Source organism: Schistocerca piceifrons, chromosome 5 (genome assembly GCF_021461385.2).
Source record: "Schistocerca piceifrons isolate TAMUIC-IGC-003096 chromosome 5, iqSchPice1.1, whole genome shotgun sequence".
Lineage (NCBI taxonomy): Eukaryota > Metazoa > Arthropoda > Insecta > Orthoptera > Acrididae > Schistocerca > Schistocerca piceifrons.
This window is the reverse complement of record NC_060142.1, coordinates 371,312,954-371,332,870: the sequence shown is the minus strand read 5'-3', so window position 1 is coordinate 371,332,870 and position 19,917 is coordinate 371,312,954.

The following is a 19,917-nucleotide window of genomic DNA, read 5'->3' as shown; positions in this document are numbered from 1 at the left end:
GGCGTAAGCCGACACGTTTGCTGACGAATGACCTAGGCATGCAAGAGTTAGAGATGATCTTGGTTTTCCGCCTATTTTAAGTCACTTTATTACGCATTCTATTTCCCCTGACGCAGTGACGTTGAAACATGTCCAAGGGCTGACCCTGCACTTTGACCTTCAAGGTCAAGGGTCACAAAACCCACAAATCAGCACAAATCGGCACTGATCCACTGATCATGAAGTACATAAAGAAATAATATTACATTAACCAAAGTTATGGGTACAATCATGTGAAAATTTATTAACACTGGGACAGTGCCACGGGGCACTGCAGTCCGAAGATAAATCCTTTATAACCACCTCCATTTCGTATCAGTATGCTATTTTACTAATTCTCAACATGTAAACGATATAATAATGCTCAACTTTCCTTTTTGAGTGATTACATAAAAATGCAACAAATGTAATGCCTACCATTCGATAAAATATGCTGTTCTATGCTGTGGTCTTCTTCATAAATACTGAAAGTCCACAACTGGCACATAACGTACCGTGGAAACCCCTGAACAATAAATAACATATTGGCGACTTAGTGTAGCTGTCCTGTACATCGAATATGGCTGACATTCTAAGATATTTCAATTCGGTGATAATTGTTGAAACAGCTTCCGTTTTTTACCTGATTAGGTATTTGTATATACAAAACGTGACCTTACGTACCCTAAAACCACTACGTAATGCAGAATTCTCCAGTAGGTGTGAGGAGAGGCAAAGCCTCTGGTTTAAAAGGAAGAGGGACGTGTAGCAACGTAAGCAATAGCTGCAGAATGGGTAGGTCAGTGGAGCTTAGTGACTTCGACATTGATCAAGTAATTGGATGGAAACTCAGTAAAAAATCCATCAGGGACGTTTCAACCTTCATAAAGCTGTTCATGTCGACTGTTGGTGGCGTCGTTCTAGTAGAAACGAGAAGAAACAACACCTGAACCATACCAGGCAGAGCTCATGTACTGACGGACAGGGACAGTTAGCATAGCATGGGGGGGGGGGGGGGGGGGAGGGAAAGGTACTGTCTCACATGAACTCGACAGAAGGAATCACTCTTAAGATTCAATGTGCTACCAGCAGTCCAGCTAGCGCCATGACTTTGCATAGAGAGCGAAAAAAAATACAATGGTTGAGCAACTCATCATAAACCACACATTACTGTAGTCAGCATCAAGCGACGCCTTATGCGGTACAAAGAGCGATGTTGCTGGAGAGCGTATGACTAGAAACGACGCTGTATACTGCAGCCAACCGATAGAAGTGTTCATTGATGAAAGCGCAGAGAACGTTACCTGAAATCATATGCACTGCCAACAGTGAAATGTGGAGAAAGTGGTGTAGGGTGAGTTATTCTTTTCCATGGTTAGGAAGAAGTCCCCGTATTGCGCTTAAGAAAATGCTGAATGCGGATGGATAGGGGCACATTTGACGGCACTGTATACTACGTACATTAGAGAAACAGTTCTGAGACGATCACTGTATCAGCGTGACAACATGACAATGAGCAGTGTCATGAAGCAGCATTTGTTGGTCAATTGTGCACTGAGGTTAGCATTCCTGTGGTAGACTGCCCTAACTCTACGTAGATACTCCGCAAGCTACCGTAACGTGCATGGCGAGTGGTACCACGTACCACTTTAACACTGTCATCCCCTATTCCACTCGCAATGATATTTCGTGGAAAACTGCTGCCGATATGCCTCAATACCAGCCGTAAAATTGTCTCACCTTACATTCTTGGTCTTTGCGCGAAATGCACATAGGCGGCAGTGGAATCGATCTGCAGTCGGCCTCAAATACCGCTACTATAAATTGATGAAATACTGTAATACCTCATGGCGAGGACGTCGTCTTCCCACCACAGATTTCCATTTGCGCTCACAGAGCTTGTCCGTGTAACTTGCAAGCTGATTGAACCTAACGGTATCAATCCTAATAGAACGCCTCTAAATTGATTCAATGTCTCCTTTGAATCTGACTTGCTAGGAATCCACAACAATGTAACAGCACTAAAAAATTGATTGCACTACCGTTGCATCAGGCGGCTTTTTATAGATATGTTAGACTTTACCAAAATTCTCCAACTCCCGACTCCCATTCAAAAGAGCTCAGTCCATTTCATACTGTTTTAGAACTTTACGGCTAGATATATAGCCAGGGGGATTGTATCAAGCAGCAATTCTTTTTTTGAGTCGTCATTCTTGCAATTCTTCTAACTGGTTTGATGCGGCCCACCACGAATTACTCTCCTGTCCCAACCTCTTCATTCCAGAGTAACACGTGCAACCTACGTTCTCAGTTATTTGCTGGATATATTTCAATCTCTAGTTCATTCTATAGTATAATCCTCTACAGCCCTCTCTAGTACCAATGAACTTATTCCCTCAGCCGCCGCTGACAAGAAGAAAAATGCAATCAAATCTGTTGCCGCACACGCATTGCTAGATGGACCATCTGTGTTTTGTGGTTGCAGATTGAATTTCAGCATTGATTTGAATGACACATTTTCACATGGGAATGGCTGGTTAACAGTAGCAATTGTACGTGGTGGGACAGGTGTCCCAAACGTGTCTGGACTGGAAAGCTTTGTCGACAGAGACATCATAGCCTACCACATCTTTCGTCTCCTCTTTCCACTCATCCGCTCTCTCCTCTGCACTCATAATCTTATCTCCCTTGTTCTTAATTTAACCGAAGGCTGTTTTGGCTTTCCTATTCGCTGAGTCAATCATTTCGACAATCATTTCTTTTTCGATTTCTTCACATTTTTCATGCAGTCATTCGTCTTAACTTCCCTGCAGTTCCTATTTATTTCATTCCACAGCGACTCATGGTTCTGTATCCCAGAATTTCGCAGAACTTTTTTGTGCTTCCATGATTGCCCTTTTTAGATATCTTCATTCCTCTTCGCCGGCTGGAGTGGCCGAGCGGGTCTAGGTGCTACAGTCTGGAACCGTGCAACCCCTACGGTCGCAGGTTCGAATCCTGCCTCGGGCATGGATGTGTGTGATGTCCTTAGGTTAGTTAGGTTTAAGTAGTTCTGAGTTCTAGGGGACTTATGACCTCAGAAGTTAAGTCACATAATGCTCAGAGACATTTGAACCATTTTTTTCATTCCCCTTCTACTGTACTGGGCTATTCTTAATTGTTGTATCTACTGACTTAGAGAAATTCCAGGGTATCTCACCATTCCGTATTACTTCTGTATCTCACTTCTTTCCCTATTGATTCTTCGTGACTAATCTCTTAAACTTCGACGTAGTCTTCTTCGTTAGTACATTGTGATGTGAGCCTACATCTGCCCATGGGTACGATTTACAATCCAGTATCTGATATCTGAATCTATGTCTGACGATGATGTCGTACAACTGAAATCTTGCCACATGTCCCGGCGTTTTCCAAGTATATCTCCTCCTGCTGTGTTTCATGAACAGTCTGTTCGCTATTACTAGATGACATTTATTGCGGATCTCAACTAGACTTTCTCCTTTCTCATTCCTTGTCCCGAGCCCATGTTCTCAAGTAGCCTTTTTTTCTACTCCTTCCCCTACAACTGCGTTCCAGTCCTCCACGACTATTAGATTTCCATCTTCCTTTATATATTCTATTAGCCTTTCAATATCTTGATATACTTTGGCTATCTTCTCATTTTCAACTTGCGACGTCAACATGTATACCTGAACTAATACTCTACTTTAGGCTTACTGGATTGTTTTTCCTACTCATCCACATCAGTTTAGAGTTCCCTGCATTTTGAGCAAGCTGCCATTCATAAAAACTACTATACGCTCTGTCTGAGCCGTCTTGTATCTCCAACAGTCACTTACGGACAAATTCCCGCACACCATAGCATAATCAGCAAACAGCCGTAAACTGCTGTTCACCCTCGCCAGATATTTCATATACACTGACTAAAAATATTACAAAACCAAGAATAAATCACTGTAGAGTAATAAAGTGTTAAGAATATATTTGTCTAGGTAGTAAGACTAAAGAAAAGTCAAGACAGGTTCATAGAATTTGTCGACAGGGGAAAATCATTCGACAATGTAAAATGGGCAACGTTGATTGAATTTCTGTGAAAAATAGGGATAAGCTGAGAGAGAGACGGGTAATATACTACATGGACAAGAACCAAGATGGAATAGTAAGACTGGACGACCTAGAACGAAGAGCTCAGATTAAAAAGAGTGTAAGATAGGGTGTGGCCTTTCCCTCTACCGTTCAATCTGTTCATCCAAGAAACGATGATGGAAATGATGGTTTCAGAATCGGACTTAAATTTCAATGTGAAACGATATCAACAATGTGATTCGCTAATCAAACTGCTGTCCGGACTGAAAATGAAGAAGATTTATAAGATATTCTGAATGGAATGAAAAATCTAATGAGTACGGAATATGGATTGAGAGTAAATCGAAGAAAGACGAAAATAACGAGAAGTAACAGAAAAGAAAAAAGCAAAAATCTTAACATCAGGACTGATGGTCACGAAGTTGATGAAGTTAAGGAGTTCCACTTCTTAGGCAGCAATATGACCAATGACGGAGGACATCAAAAGCAGACTAGCACTAGCAAAAAGGGCATTCCCGGCCAAGAGAAGCCTACTAGAATCAAACATATGCCTTAATTTGAGGAAGAAATCTTTGAGAATCGGCTGTTGGAAAAAAGGGAGAGAACAATTCGAAGCATTTGAGATGTGGTGCTAGAGGCGAATGTTGAAAATCAAGTGGTATGATAAGGTAAGGAATGTGAAAGTTCTTTGAAGCAACGGAGAGGAAAGTAATATGTTGAAAACACTGACAAAGAGAAGGGAGAGTGTGATAGAACATATGTTAAGACATGAGTTAATGGCTTCCGTGATAGTAGAGGGAGCTGTAGAGGGCCAAAACTGTAGAAGAAGACAGAAATTGGAATAGAACCAGCAAATCATTGAGAACGTAGATGGCAAGTGCTACTCTGAAATGAAGAGTTTCGCACAGGAGAGGAAACGGTGGCGGGGCGCATGAAACCATTCAGAAGACCGATGACCCAGAAAAAAAAGAAGAAAACAGGGGACATACTTAAATGACTAACGTTGCAGTATCACAGGTTAATGTAAGCGCTAGAAAAATAATCGCTAATTCGAAGCCGGCCGTTGAGTGGCCAAGCGGTTCTAGGTGCTTCAGTCTGGAACCGACCGACCGCTACGGTCGTAGTTTAGACTCCGGCCTCGGGCATGGATGTGTATGCCGTACTTAGGTTAGTTAGGTTTAAGTAGTTCTAAGTTCTAAGGAACTGATGATCTCCAATATTGAGGCCCATAGTGCTCAGAGGCATTTGAGCCTTTTTGAGCTAATTTGAAATTCTTTTACATTAATAACTTATCCTGTCAATACAGGGACGCGTAATGCTGGTTCTGGATGATATTGGAGGTCCCATACATGCTCTATTGGTGACAGATCTGGTTGTAGGGCAAGACAGGGTGAATCTTGTGGCTCTATAGAGCATGTTAGATTATAACATTGGTATTTGGGCGAGGGTTATCATGTTGGGGAACACTCCTTGGGATTTCGTTGATGAATGGCAGCAAAACAGGTCGAATTACCTGAATGACGTCCAGATTTGCAGTCAGGGTGAGTGGGATAACCTCATGAGTGCTCCTGCTGTCACACGAAATCTGATCCCAGACCACAAATACAGGTGTGGGCGCAGTGTGTGTAGCACGCAGACAGATTGTTTGTAGGCCCTCAACTGGCCTCCTTGTGTCCAACACACGGCCGTCACCGAGCCAGGGTCAGCATTCATTAGAAAACACAACAGACCTCCAATCTTCCCTCGAATGGACTACTGCTTGACACAACTGAAGTCGCACACCAGTACTACGGTCTGATGGTAGACTACATTTAAATTTTGTGTTGAATAAAAGCCATCGCACCTCATAGAAATACCATTTTGTAAAATTAATTGTCTCCAATGCTCTATATTTCATGCGATCATAGAACGTTCAGATATACGCTCAGTGCATATATTTAACTGGCCATTACCCAGTCTCCCTTAAACTAAATGCACATTAAACTGCAAAGTGCTTCCTAGAGAAAAACCGGCTTTACCTCTTCGTGGGAACATTCTAGAAATTTGCTCCGTTTCTTTTTTTGTTAGATTTGTCCTTTTCTCCAACTGGTGCTAGGTACTACACATTGCCAACTTACACGACTCCCATTACTTTGCGTACGAGTATGTTGCGTAATCTCTTCTGAAGCGCGTCGTGACAGATTGTCCAAGCACTTGATATGTTTGAAGGTCGCAATGAGGCTCATTTATATAACACTAACTATTAATTACCACTTGCGTATTGAAATGTGTCGAACTTTCAATCTTTTTATTGCAGATATGTGATGCAGGGCTGCATTACCATTTACCCTTCAACGCTCATTGAGTGCTTCTCTGTTCGTCTCTGGAATTGTGCTTTGCAATTATTACTATGCTGTGTGTAACATATGCGTTTGTTAAGTTAAGAACATGTAAATTTTTAATCTTGTTTTTCTTTTAGTTTTTAGTTTATTTATAAGACGAAGAGTAGTTTTAATTTTCAGTCGCACCTTGTAAATAGGATTACACAATACATTCAATTAAAATTAGTTTTTTAGCTTTATACGACCAATTCTACATAACGTCCAAATGCCAGTACGGAAATTACGTTGAGGACCCCTTTCCATTTTCACAGTTTACGCAACATTATGTGTATGTTGTGCACCAAAATACGGGTAGGAGATTTTAATATAGGTTTTCTCGACTTATCTAGTAGTTTTAGTTTTTACACGAAAAACGCTTAAAATATGACAACGTGAGCTAAATGTGCCACCAAAGAGAAATCAGGCTCCGCTACTGATCAGTCTGCTACAGATACTTTTATTTTGCGTTCACATTCGTTGGCTTCATCGACTCACAACACAAATATCGTCCTTTACCCTAACTTCAACCTGTGGCAACTCTGTAACTCAGTTTGCCACTAGAACCAAGATTTTATTGGGGAAGGTTTGGGATGAGAGGTGGACATACTAGCACACAGTAGCAGTCAGTAAGTCATGAGTGGGATTATTTGAATTTTAGTTTGCGTGAAGTAATATTTGATCGCTACAGCGAAATACTATACATATAATTCCAGTGATATAATTTGAAGTTTTCTCACCTGATTCCTAGTTCTTGTCTAAGAGTAACAAAACGTTCCTGAACTGTTCCCATCCACACTCTGCTTTCACATACTTACCACTATACATGATCCCCGTCATATCCTGTTAAGACTCAACGATTCTCTCTTCTTTGATGTGTTGCAGTTACCCTAATCTCTCAGTGATTCTCACTTTTTTATGGCATCCATCAAGACCTCAGTCACTGACCAAATGCCGATTATCTCTAGATTCCTAGAGAGTCGCTTTCGTATCAAATATTTTCGGGCTTACTGGCTTTGTGAAAAGTTTGGGATTCACGAGAGAGAGGCATATGAAGAGTGAAAATTTTCTAAGTGCCATTTTTTTCACGAAAGGAGTCTTCACTGCTTTTGTGTTATCGGTAACCTGTGGTACGTCGATAGACTTTATCGAGGTGCCAAACTGGACATAGTTTTTCAAATCTTGCATTACTAGATGGCGTATGGTCTTTGAGCCATGCTGTGCTCCTATTTGCAGTTCCAAATTTTAAGGAACATGAGAAGTCATATTTGTTGACTCATTATCTCCTAAGGAGTTGCGGTAAACAGGCTAACTCAGTTTTATGAGAACACCTTCTCAGTTTGCTAGATACAAATAATTTACGTACAGAAATAAACCTTTTTTCGTTATCCTGAGAAATGTAAGATTCAGCACTTCTAACGTTTTCCATTTTTCTTTCCTTACGCTTCAATCATAATAATTGCTCCAATATTATGTGAATTCTAATTTGTGGCACTGCTTCAAGGATTCAAAAGCTACATACTTTATCTTCAAGTAAACGTAAATAAGCACGAAAATGGGACAGTACAAAACAGAGGTGACTGTAGAGTAAGATACAAGTTAAAAGATCCAGTATAAGGAACTACGACATTGACGGAACGAACCAATGACCCAGTGGAGATGCTCACAAGCAATCTCTTCAGTGCAAGGGTGCAAGTTCATCGTTACTAACGCTAGTTTCAAAGCGTTTTTCTTTTTTTGCTTTTTTTATTCATCAGTCCTGACTGGCTTGATGCGGCCCGCCACGAATTCCTATCCTGTGCCACCCTACGTCCTCAATTATTTGCTGCATGTGTTCCAATCTCTGTCATCCCCTACAGATTTTGACCTCCACAGCTCCCTCTAGTAGAATGGAGGTCATTCCCTCATGTCTTAATAGATGTCCTATCACCCTGTCCCCTCTCCTTGTCAGTGTTTCTCACACATTCCTCTCCGATACTGCGCAGAACCTCATCGTGCCTTACCTTCTCAGTCAACCTAATATTCAGCATACGTCAGTAGAACCGCATCTCAAATGGTTCGATTCTCTTCTGTTCCGGTTTCCCGCAGTCCAGGTTTCACTACCATACAATGCTCTACGCCAGACGTACATTATCAGAAATTTCTCCTTCAATTTAAAGCCGATATTTGATATTAGTAGACTTCTCTTGGCCAGGAATGCCCTTTTTCCCATTGCTAGTCTGCCTTTGATGTCGTCCTTGCTCCGTCCGTCATTGGTTGTTTTACTGCCTAGGTAGCAGAATTCCTGAATTTAACCTATTCCGTGACCATCAATCCTGATGGTAAGTTTCTTGCTGTACTCATTTCTACATTTTTCTCATTACCGTCGTCTTTCTTCGATTGATTGTCAACCCATACTCCGTAGTCTTTAGACTGTTCATTCCGTTCAGGAGATCATGTAATTCTTCTACAGTTTCACTCAGGTTAGCAATGTCATACTCGAATCGTATCATTGATATCCTTTCATCTTAAATTTTGAATCTACTCCTGAACCTTTCTTTTATTTCCATTATTGCTTCCTTGATGTAAAGATTGAACAGAGGGGCAAAAGGCTAAATCCTTGTCATACACCCTTTTTATATGAGCACTTTTTGGATGTCCACTCTTATTATTCCCTATTGGCTGTTGTACGTGTTGTATACGACCCATCTCTTCTTATAGCTACCCCTACTCTTTTCAGAGTTTCGAACACCTTGCATAATATTACATTGACGAATGCTTTTTCCAGTTGGACAAATCCTATGAACGTGTCTTGATTTTTCTTTAGTCTTGCTTCCATTATTAACCCCAACGTCAGAATTTCCTCTCTCATGCCTTTACCTTTCGTAAAGCCGAATTGATCGTCATCTAGCGCATCCTTAATTTTCTTTTCCGTTCTTCTGTTTATTTTTCTTGGAAGGAACTTCGAAGCATGAGCTGTTGAGCTAATTGTACAATAATACTCGCACTTGTCAACTCCTGCCGACTATGGGATTGTGTGCATGATGCTTTTCCGAAAGTCAGATGGGATGTTGCCAAACTATATATTCTACATGCCAACGTCAATAGTCGTTTTGTTGCCACTTCCCCCCATGATTCTAAAAACTCTGATAGAATGTTATCTATCCCTTCTGCCTTATTTGACCGTTAAGTCCTCCAAAGCTTTTTTAAATTCTGATTCTAATCCTTGATCCCGTATCTCTTCGAAATGGACTCCTGTTTCTAGTTCTATCACATTAGACAAATCTCTCCCATCATACAGCATTTCAATGTATTCTTTCGACCTATCCAGTCTCTCCTCTGCATTTAACAGTGGAATTCCCATTGCACTCTTAATGTTATTGAGCCGTGCATGGCTCTTGTTCAGTCCACTTCTTGTTTGTCATCTTCAATTACGATACGGCCGCCTCATTTTCTTATTCTGTTTACTAGCGTCGCTAACTTCCTACCTTGCTTTCACGTGAGCGGCAGCAGCAGCCCATATCTATAAGTGCACTGTTGTATCATCTCTGGAGCGACCAATAGTATTTCCAGGTCATCATGTGTTGGCCAGTCAGTTGGAGACAGACCAGTAGTGCAGTCGAAATGCAGCGGCAGTGAAGTCAGGGATGGAGCGCCGTTGAGTCGTGGACAGCCAGTGCTCGCCGACAGCTGGCGACACAAAGGAATTGTCTGACGGAGGGGGTTGGAGTGGGACGACCGTTGGTTGGTCGCTCAGTTGGTCGTCTCGTCGGCCAACGTTTCTGGGCCTGAGGAGTTGGTCAGTTGACGTGGAGCAGCGAGGTAATCTCCACTGCGTGCAGTTTGGCTGAACCCGCTGGCAGCCTCTATGCGGTTTCGGAGTGTGTGGTGCTGTTCCCACTAGGTTCATGGCTCACCAATACTGGACATGAAAGTTGAGTTTTGACTTAATCTACCAGCATGTCACTACCGTTCACACTGTGTCGTTTGGAGTTCGTTGTCAACTGTTGGGAAATTCCCGTGAGCAACAACGTGTGTTTTCAAGTTGGCAAATATTAGCCACCCTCCAGTGGAGTTTAACTGTACTTGGTTATTTGAATTGAAGTTCACCAGCGGAATCTTCTGCCTTGTAGCCGTAAACACTCCAGTCACCTGCCTGGGCCATTGGCGTAAATTCAGGCAGTGTATTTTCCTCATCACGTTGTCGCTATCCAGCATGGTGTGTAGTCTGACAGCTCAATGTATAAATGCTTTTGGACGCCTATACCTTCTACGTTGTTCCATTGAACTCCCCGTTGTGTGCTGGTTGGGTGAAGCGAAGGTTATCTTGTCGGTGGGTCCATTAACTGTCTGTCAATTGGGTTGACGTCAGATCGACTGCATGTCTCACCTAAGCGAGCGCTAGTGTTTGAATTCCAGGCCGACCCTCAGAACTTCTAAACGCCCTTTGGTGTACTACCTTTTCTTGTTTGTTCTTGTTGTTTGTACTTGTATGGTTCCTAGCCAATTTTTAGGTTAGGGTTGCTATACAATTAAGGTGTCAGATGGTTTGAGCCTTCAGCCTAAATTAACAACTGTTTTATGTAAAGCCTCTGGCATTTTTTTAAATTGATGTTATTGAGACTTAAGTGTTGGGCCTTCAGCCGATTTTGAATTTAAGTTGTTAGCTCTTAAAGTGTCAGATTCTTTGGGCTTTCAGCCTAATTAAGGAACTGTTTTAAGATAAGGCTTTGCCTTTTAAATTTTGGTTGAGCTTTATTAGCTTCCAGCAGTTTTTAAATTAAAGTGGTCTTGCCTTTACGGCATGATATTGTATGGCGCATTCAGCTGAGTTCCAAAACTAAATCTGTGTTTTCTTTTATTTTCTTGGGTCTTGTAATGTTTGATTAAATAAAAGTTTGTATGTTTGAGTGTAACAGCCGCTTATTTTGGCCCCTTTCCACAACTTAGACTGCCTGTCCTGTCCAGTGGGTTTAGCAGTGAGTCTCAGTTATCACTCTTGCTTTTAACGTCACCGAAGGTTGTTTTGACTTTCCTGTATGCTCAGTCTGTCCTTCCGACAGTCATTTCTTTTTCGATGTCTTCACTTTCTCTCTGTAGCCATTTCATCTTATCTTCCCTGCACTTCCTGCTTATTTCATTCCTCAGAGTCTTGTATTTCTGTATTCCTAAGTTTCCTGGAACATTTTGGTCCTTCCTCCTTTCATCGATCAGTTCAAGTATTTTATCTGTTACCAACGGTTTCTTCGCAGCCACCTTCTTTGTACCTACGTTTTCTTTCCCAGCTTCTGTAATGACTCTTTGTAGACATGTCCATTCCTCTTCAATTGTACTGCCTACTGAGCTATGCCTTACCGCTGTGTCTATAGCCTCAGAGAACTTCAAGAGTATCTCGTCATTCCTTAGTACTTCCATATCCCACTTCTTTGCGTATTCTATCTTCATGATTAATCTCTTAAATGTCAGTTTACTCTTCATCAGGTTATCACTGTTAGCATTCAACCGCGATTCTTATACATATATTTTAATAACGCGTTTCAAGAGACAATGCTCTCATCATCAGGTTGTAAAGTCTATGTCATGAAATTAAACGGACTAAAAAGACAAAATACCATCACAAATAGTTGGGAAGTCCATAGAGTAAAACAGAATTAAAAGTATATTGGACTGTGGGCCCTCGTCTTACATTGAAGTTGTTGACACAAGTCAATGGCCGTCCCATAGCTACCAGATATGCTGTCGCACTGCGCCGGCTCGGGAGCTGTTGTGGACTGACGTGCCTAGGTGTTGTGGCGTGGTTACAGCCGTGTGCTTGAAGGTAACGCTATGCTATTGGGCGCCTGATTTCCTTACTGCATTGGTCTGCCATCTTTATCCTCTCGCAACTACGTCATTGACATGCTACAAGTTTAAAGTCGCATGCCTGCCCTAAAATAATTCTAAAAACCCGCTAAAAAATCTCATTTCTTTAAAATTATCTTGTACATTTAGGATATTGCTTTGTTTCTTTTCATGGACAGCTATCTCGAATTCCTCTAGGAAATCAAGATTCCTCCCTTTCTTTTCTACATGCAATATTTTTACGTTGTCTTCTATGCTATTAAGGGGATGGCCTGTTTCATATATATGTTTCGCAACAGCTGATTTGTCATAATTTCCTAACCTGAACGCAACTTTATGTTCTTTATACCAGATCGCGAATGATCTTCCTGTCTGCCCTGTATAGTTTGCATCACAAGTTCTGCACTGAATCTTATAAACTCCCGATCTTTCAAACTTATTTCTCTTCTCGTCAATATCGTGCTTAAGGCTATACCTCACTAGGTTATTAGTCTGAAAAGCTATTTTGACATCGTATGGCTTAAAAATATTTGCTATCTTTTGTGAGACTTTTCCATAGTATGGCATCGTGATAATTTTCACTTTCTCTCCATCAGGTGTATTCTTTTTGCGCTTATTACTTTTCCGTAACAGTTTTTTAACCTTATCTATTCTGTAACCGTTATTCATCGCTATTCTCTTAACGGTATTAATTTCAGTCCCCCTATCTTTTTCACTCATAGGTATATTGACTGCCCTATGCACGAGACTACGGAAAGCAGCTTCTTTATAAGCCTGCGGATGGCATGAATCATTCGGGATCACGGCATCAGTCGTAGTTGGTTTTCTATAAACGGAGAACGCATGTTTGTGGCCCTGCAGGCTTATAAAGAAGCTGCTTTCCGTAGTCTCGTGCATAGGGCAGTCAATATACCTATGAGTGAAAAAGATAGTGAGACTGAAATTAATACAGTTAAGAGAATAGCGATGAATAATGGTTACAGAATAGATAAGGTTAAAAAACTGTTACGGAAAAGTAATAAGCGCAAAAAGAATACACCTGATGGAGAGAAAGTGAAAATTATCACGATGCCATACTACGGAAAAGTCTCACTAAAGATAGCAAATATTTTTAAGCCATTCGATATCAAAATAGCTTTTCAGACTAATAACCTAGTGAGGTATAGCCTTAAGCACGATATTGACGAGAAGAGAAATAAGTTTGAAAGATCGAGAGTTTATAAGATTCAGTGCAGAACTTGTGATGCAAACTATATAGGGCAGACAGGAAGATCATTCGCGATCCGGTATAAAGAACATAAAGATGCGTTCAGGTTAGGAAATTATGACAAATCAGCTGTTGCGAAACATATATATGAAACAGGCCATCCCCTTATTAGCATAGAAGACAACGTAGAAATATTGCATGTAGAATAGAAAGGGAGGAAACTTGATTTACTAGAGGAATTCGAGATAGCTGTCCATGAAAAGAAACAAAGGAGTATCCTAAATGTACAAGATAATTTTAAAGAAATGAGATTTTTTAGCGGGTTTTTAGAATTATTTTAGGGCAGGCATGCGACTTTAAACTTGTAGCATGTCAATGACGTAGTTGCGAGAGGCTAAAGATGGCAGACCAATGCAATAAGGAAATCAGGCGCCCAATAGCATAGCGTTACCGTCAAGCATACGGCTGTAACCACGCCACAACACCTAGGCACGTCAGTCCACAACAGCTCCCGAGCCGGCGCAGTGCGACAGCATATCTGGTAGCTATGGGACGGCCATTGACTTGTGTCAACAACTTCAATGTAAGACGAGGACCCACAGTCCAATATACTTTTAATTCTGTTTTACTCTATGGACTTCCCAACTATTTGTGATGGTATTTTGTCTTTTTAGTCCGTTTAATATCATGACATAGACTTTACAACCTGACGACGAGAGCATTGTCTCTTGAAACGCGTTGTTAAAATATATGTATAAGAATCGCGGTTGAATGCTAACAGTGATAACCAGTATAGCGACAACTGCTACATCGACTCCATAATGGATTATATTAAATACTCTTCATCACTATTATATTGTGATCCGCGTCTATATCTGCTCCTGGTTACACCTTACAATCCAGTATCTGATTTCGGAATCTCTGTCTGTCGATGATGTAATCTAACAGAAATCTTTTTGTATCACCCTGCCTTTTCCAAGTATACCTCCTCCTCTTATGTTTCTTGGACAGAGTATTCGCAATTACTAGCTGAAACTTGTTACAAAACTCAATTAGTCTTTCTCTTCTCTCATTCCTTGTCCCAAGCCCATATACTCCTGTAACCATTTCTTGTACTCCTTCCCCTACATCTGCATTCCAGTCCACCACGTTTATTAGATTTTCATCCACCTTCACATACTGCATTATCTTTTCAATATCCTCATACACTTTTTCTATCTCTTCATCTTCAGCTTGCGGGGTTGGCATGTAAACTATCGTTGCCAGAGTCGATTTTCTGTCAATTCTGATTAACACAACACTATCACAGAACTGTTCACAGTATCACACTCTCCGCCCAACCTTTCTCTTCATAATGAATCCCACTCTAGTTACACAGTTCTCTGGTGCTTTTGATATTGTCCTATACTCAACTGACCAGAAATCCTTGTCTTCTTTCCACTTCACTGACGCCTACTATATCTAGATTCAACCTTAACATTTCCCTTTTCAGTATTCTTAGCTCTCCTACCACATTCAAGCTTCTGACAATCCACTCCCCTAGTCGTAGAATGTTATCCTTTCGTTGATTTTTTTTCCTTCGTATTTTAACTTCTCCCTTCGCATTCCCCTCTCGGAGTTCCAAATGGGGGACTAATCTTGAATCTTCTGGCAATGAAGAGCTCATCATGACATTTCTTCAATTACAGGCCACATGTCCTATGGATACACGTTACGTGTCTTTAATGCAGTGGTTTACATTGCCTTCTGCATCCTCATGCCGCTGATCATTGCTGATTCTTCCACCTTTAGGGGCAGTTTCCCACCCCTAGGACAAGAGAGTCTCCTAAACCTCTGCCCGCTCCTCCACCCTGTTTGACAAGGCCGTTGACAGAATGAGGTTGACTTCTTATGCCGGAAGTCTTACGCCGCCAACGCTGATTTGTAATAAAAATTTAAGCAGTGGTGGGATTCGAACCCGGTGCTGAAGACATTCTGAATGTGAGTCAAAGAAGCTACCCCATTTTTTTGACGACTATCATTTTTCTTTTACTTTTTCACATGTCAGCACTTTACCACACAGCCACTCTTTTTTTGTTTATTTTTTTTCCCCCGACACAGGAAACAAACCGAAATTATACACTCAAATGGCAGTGTATCCCTTCAAAGAACGAAAATATTCACTCTTTTTTTCCAAAGTACTCATTGAAGGCAATAAATTAAAATAAAACAAAAGAAGTCACTTCGACAAAAACAAAGAGGTGAAATAAAAAAAATATAGGGGAAGGAATGGGGCGTCAATTTTAACTTGCCCGCACATTCTTTCTTCCTTCACTTCTACATGGTGGAACATCTAAATCCATAGAAGTGTCCACAAAAATAAAAAATGAAATTTAAAAAAAAAGTTGGGGGGTGGGGGGGTGGGCATGGCCTTGTCGATGAAAAGCAAGATACAACATATTAGAAAAAAGTTCACGATAACGAGGCATCCAGAGCCACGTCCAGTGTGCGGTGGCCATACATCGGGAAAACGCACACGGATGTGCGTCATATCCACTCACCATCACGTAGTGGACATAATGACCAACAAGCCACATGAAGGTATTGTTTTTCGATCGAGGATAGAAGGTTGAATCGGGATGCACGAGAATCTTCCCCGAGATAGCCGCCTCCGACGTACCACGAGGACGCCACTTCCATCGGGAAAATCGGGAGGCTGATGTTAGAACAAACAATCTTCCAGTTCGCTTCTGGCGACAGGGTTTCCACCGAGGGTATACTATGAGGAACTGGCCAGCGGCTTAAGAGAATTTGTAGGGAGAGATTCGCTTGGGAAAGGATATTTACTCCTAAATAACTGACCTCAAAAAATTCCTTGACGTGCCGTAATTTACAGCTGACGCTACCAATATCTACTGGAGCTGTTAAACTCTCCAGTCTGATACAGTCATATAGGCGAGCTGTAAGTGACTGGGGGGCGCGTTGACACGTTAACACGGTGCGACGGATGAATAAGGCAGAAGCCTTAACCCGTATGACAGGGAGGCCCAAACCTCCCTGCAAACGGGGCCGCGCCATGACCCCATAACGCACGCGAAATACACAGTGGCGCCAGATAAACCTGCCAGTTAAACTTTGCAACTTGCGGGACATCATCACAGGAAGTGGAAAGATTTCTGCAATAAACTAAGCCTTACATAACACATACGTTTCCAAGGCCCGAACCTTATGAAGAAGTGAGAGGGAGCGACGCTCGTTTTCAATGATTGCACCCTGAATCTTAACCGTGACAGATTGCCAGTTTATCGTAGCCATCTTTAGCGGACAGCTGTTAATTATAACACCCAACGATCGATATCGGGTGACCTTCGAAGCCCATGGAATTTCGGCAGCATCAAATCCTCGCAAGTTGAGTAAACGACATTTCTGGTCATTAACACGCACACCCGTAAGACGACAAATGGCATCTAAAACTTCCTTCAGCAGTGGTATATCATCTGGGTATGGAGAAGAACCATAAAGTCATCAGCATATGCACGAAGGGTAAACCTTTCTCCCAGCAGCGACCAGCCACTCAAACGAGCAGCTATAGTTCGCAATAATGGTTCCAGAAACAGCACGTAGAGCGACATTGATAATGGACTCCCTTGAAGGACTCCCTGACACACCGCGATGGGGGAAGTAAGTCGACCATTTACGTCAACGGACGCCCGAATACCAGTGATGAGAGAGCTAAACAGCCGTCTTGCAGCATTGTAACCAACAGTCGTCAATACTCGCATAAGGAATCCATGATTGACGAGGTCGAACGCTTGGTGAAAATCAATGAAAAGCAGTGCGCTTGGCACGGGAATGATGGAAGCAATCGAAATTAAATTTCGACATTCAGCAGCGGGAGTCGGAAGAGTACGACCAGGATGACAACTTTGATGGCTCGCGATGATGGTAGTCAACAATATCGATAGTCGGTTATTGACCGCTCTCGCCACTATTTTATAATCATAGTTGAAGAATGTCATCGGGCGGACCTAATCAACACGCAAACGTTCCGGCTTTTTACGAATCAGGACTATTTTGGCAACCTTAAAGCTGGGCGGCAGAAGGCCTCCGTGTAACACTTCATTCACCACGGAACTTATCGTATCTCCTATTAGGGGCCAAAATCGAATATAAAATTCTTTGGGAAGGCTATCGGGACCACGTGATTTACGGGAGGGAGAACCAGCCACAATATAAAGTATATCATCGCGATGGAATACAGAGAAAAACTCTTCCTGGAGAGCTGGTGTAAAAACACGATCAGGGAGGGCAGTGAAATCAACAGTCGGTGGACCGTCTTAATCAACTACAGCATAAAGCTCGGAATAGTACTGGTAAAGTTCACGCATGATCTGAGATTGGGAGGACCACTCACGCCCATCTAGAGAACGAATGGTAGAAAGACACGTCCTTTGAGATTGCTTGTGAAGCCGGAGAAGATGCCAGAGAGAGGTCAACTCATCCTGTACGATTGAACGAGGCTGGGAACGCAGTCGGACCCCATCCATTTGCCTACATTTGAGTTGGAGAAGTTTTGCCTTCACACGGTGTACGTCGACGACCCTCAAGGGGGCATCACGAGCATAATCGCAAAGATCGCGAAGGACTGCATAATAAAATTCCCTATGCGCCTTATTTCAGCGGCTTTTTCAGTGCTAAAATGGTTGAGTGGATTTCGAATCCGGGGTTTAGCAAAGGTAGCCCACCATTCGAGAAGTGAGGAATAACGCGTCTGGGACTGGGTTGCCCACCGCCATACGTCTGCGATGATGTCTTCCAGAGAGGGGTCCGTGAGATTTAGAGTGTTTAGCTTCCATAAAGGGCGCGAAAGATGGTCCCGCTGCGGGACGTGGTTAAAAGTCATGGAAACAGCACAGTGATCAGTGATACTGGCAGGAATGACATCAATCGATAGAAACTGACTACATATGGGGGCAGATAAATAAAAGCGGTCCAGTCAGCTACAGGAAGTAGCTGTAAAAAATGGAAACTGCACCAATGCAGGATATCTGCAAACCCAAGGATCTTGGAGATGCAAGGACGTCACCATATCATTATGTACACGACAAAATCTATAATTGGGGGTCTGGTCAACACGGCGTAAGACGCAGTAAAAATCGCCCCCTAACAAAACCTGGCGCCGGTTCCGTCGGAGTAAATAAAGAACTTCTTCCTTATAAAACCGCGCACGATCGGATGAACGATCGGATCCAGACGGAGCGTGAAGATAAATTAATGTGAAGTCATGAAAACTACAGCCTGTACCGCGACCATCATCTAGCGTTTCGAAGTACGTCAGCGTGAGTCCATTTCGATAAAGCAAAGCCATACCAGTAGAATTTTCAGGCTCGACATCGAAAAACATAGAATATCCAGGAAGACAAAACACATCAAATAATACCTCTTGTACACACACTATATCAGCTTGGGAATCGTAAATAAACTGGCGTAACGCAGCAAGCTGTAACTGGGAACGTATCCTATTAATATTGAGGGTTAGAAATGTATACGCCTGCATCCGTTAATACATGTATGGTCAATAAAACAACGTTAAGGGAGAAGCACTATCACGTCTGTCTCTCCCCAACGTCCGGAGGCGGGGAAAAGAAGGTATAATGCTAGTCCTCCCCACCTGACACCAAGGAATCCTCGCTTTTCCTTTTACGACGCGCCACGGCACGGGTAGGTTGGAAACGCTGTTTCACACCACTCCGTGAAAACATACACTCTTGATGTGGAGGGGTTGGGGGCACGTCAAGCCCCGATTCGACAGAGGAGCCATCGTTACCGTACTTATCGGAAATTTGGGAACACAACTCAGAATGACAACAGTAACATCAGGTACAGAAGAGACAAGTAATGCAGTACCGGTGTCGGATGACATCTCCTGAACATCAGGAAGAGAACCCGTAGAATCCTGTTGCTCGACTGTCTCAGCCTGGAGGAGGGGTGGTACTGCACTAGAAAACTGTAAAGGCTGGCCGGCAGGCGACGTCTCTGCGGGAACAACGGAACCCACGGGTACCGTCCCGTCGACGGGTGAAGTGGGGGACGCAGATTGAACGTACATTTCAACATCAACAGAAGCAGCTACGTCCTCTCTGGTAATACTGGAAGCACAATGAACATCAGTAGACAGCGCATTACAGCCATAAGGTGCACCCTCTGTCAACGCCGTGTCAGAAGGACCTGACTGGAGTGGGGCGTTCTCGATATCTGTACCGTCCTCAGTCCGCCGGCGTTTGACGGGCGCTGCAGGAGCCGTCGTCCCCTAGTGGACAGAGGCCGCACTGGTACGCGTCGGTAACGGTGGAAATTCGCGAGGAGTAGGGAGTAATGTTGCCCTTACATCGCTTAAAGCTGGAGAGTAACTGACAGCTGACTGCGATGTTACTATGTCTGCTAACGTTA